Source organism: Cervus canadensis, chromosome 16 (assembly GCF_019320065.1).
Source record: "Cervus canadensis isolate Bull #8, Minnesota chromosome 16, ASM1932006v1, whole genome shotgun sequence".
Taxonomy (NCBI): domain Eukaryota; kingdom Metazoa; phylum Chordata; class Mammalia; order Artiodactyla; family Cervidae; genus Cervus; species Cervus canadensis.
Window position 1 is genome coordinate 7720090 of NC_057401.1, and position 2156 is coordinate 7722245.

Here is a 2156-nt window from a genome sequence, read left to right on the forward strand (position 1 = left end):
ATGTTCGAAATGGCGACCCCCCACCCCGGCTCCTTGCTCTCCCCCACGGCGCGAGCGCGGAGAAGAGGCTCCCTCGGCCCCCGCCCCGCCCCGCGCCCATCCTCGCCCGCCCGGCGCTCGCCCGGCCTCCGGGGCGCACGGAGCCTCGGGCCCGCGGGGCGCGGGCGGCGGGCAGCAGGCGACCTCGGCCTCCCCGGGGCCCGCGGGCGCGGCCGGCTCCGGGCTGCCGCCACCTCGCTACACTTACTTGCCTTAAGCTCTTTATTAACTCCCCCGGAGCAGCGCGGCTGCGGCCGCGCCTCCTGCGCCCCGGTGGTCTGGCTCCTCCGCGCGGCGCACATGCTAAACAGATTAACGTGCCTTGGCTGACCCACGCTTCGCAACCCGCGGATTGGGTTTCTGCCGCTCCATGTGGAAATTAACCTATCTGTACCCGTGGTCAGCTGCGCCCGGCCGCTCCCGCGCCGCCCGGGCAATCCAAACAAACCCGGCCGCGGGCTCCCTTTGTTACTCTTGGCTCCCCTCCCCCCACTCCCGGCCAAATATTTATTGGAAAAGAGGTTCTTCTCTTTGGCCGAAGGTCGGGCACATTTCTGAGAGCTCTTTATTTGTAAATGATTTTTGGCAGGGCCAGGCACCCTTAGGAGGGGGTGGCAGGGAACCCAAACTCCATGCCTGGAGGGTTTCTGGCCCTCCGCAGGCAGGGAGGTGTTTATGTTTGCACAGGGCACCCTAGTCCTGGTCATTAAAAATACACGCACTGTCTATATTTTGCTTTTATAACAGCCCCTCTGTTTAATATGGTTGTTTGCTTTGTTCTAGGGCAAGTTTATGCCCTCATCTCCCATCCCCGCCTCCCATTCACACCCAATAAGCAAAGTGAGGCGATTCTTCTAGGATTTTTTTCCTGCTTAGAGGAACTGAGAAGTCGAACTCGAGGCTAATGGGTACCAACCCGCCTGAAGTTAAATCCAAAGCATGCGTTCATGCTAAGTCACTCAGACTCTCTGCAACGTTATGGACAGTAGCCCGCCAGGCTCCTCTGTTCACGGGATTCTCCAGGCAAGAATACTGGAGTGGGTTGCCATGCCCTCCTCCAGGGGATCTTCCCTACCCAGGGGTCGAACCTGCGTTCTTATGTCTCCTGCATTGGCAGGCGGGTTCTTTACGGCTAGCACCACGTGGGAAGCCCAAATACAAAGCATAGCAGCATCTATCTTGAAATTGCTGCCTCTTCCGCCAGTTTGCCCTCACTGAGAACTACTAATGGACCTCTGGTCTACTTGGTAAGCATTACCCTCCTTAATCCTACTATTTTATAATTACATACGCACAGTTTAGCTTTCATTAAATATACATTGGAAGTATCTGTGTCAGTTGGCAGGGACTCCATAGTGAATACTGCTGCCAGGATGGCAGAGATGGATCGTCATATTCCTTTCCATCTTGTTGGTCACGAAATGTCTCCATTGTTTGGGAATCGCAAGTGGCTATTTTCTGGGACCATTGCTACTGGAGATTCAAACATGTTGCCTTGTCCTGTTAATCAGCCCTGGCCATCTGATTTGACCTGCTGCGTTCCTCGCTGACATCTAGCAGTGTTGCATCACGTTGCTGGGGTGGTTTGGGTAGGTCCTTGAGTGTTGTTTCTCAAGGCCTGTGGCAGCTATCCATCCTACTTGCATTTATTTTCCAGTCAGCCCTTACTGCAGTGCCCTTCGCCATCTTGGCATCAGTAAACCATGCGAGACCCTTAGGCGGCAGGGATCAAACTGTGCGATGGTCCCATCCACGTGGCAGGGCCATAATGGTCCCATAGTCAGTGAGAAGCTGGGCACTGCTGCCCTTAAGCGGATGGGTGTTTGCCAGCCCACTGAGTGACATGCAGACTCTGCTGATTCATTCTGTCCTTTCAAGTCATGTATTTCTTGGATAGACGGCACGTTCCTGAGGTAAAAACTTTCAGAGCTGCAAGCTTCCAGAAAAACAATCAGGAACCTACTGGCCACACATTTCAGGGGTTTCAGTCTGACGCTGAGAAGATGAACTAGAATTGGCGCCGATAATATGCCCACAGCAAGGAACTCTATTGAAACTGAGCTAAAAATAAATGTGCTGAGGATGAGGGAAATGATGGTCCCTCCTCCCCACAATAG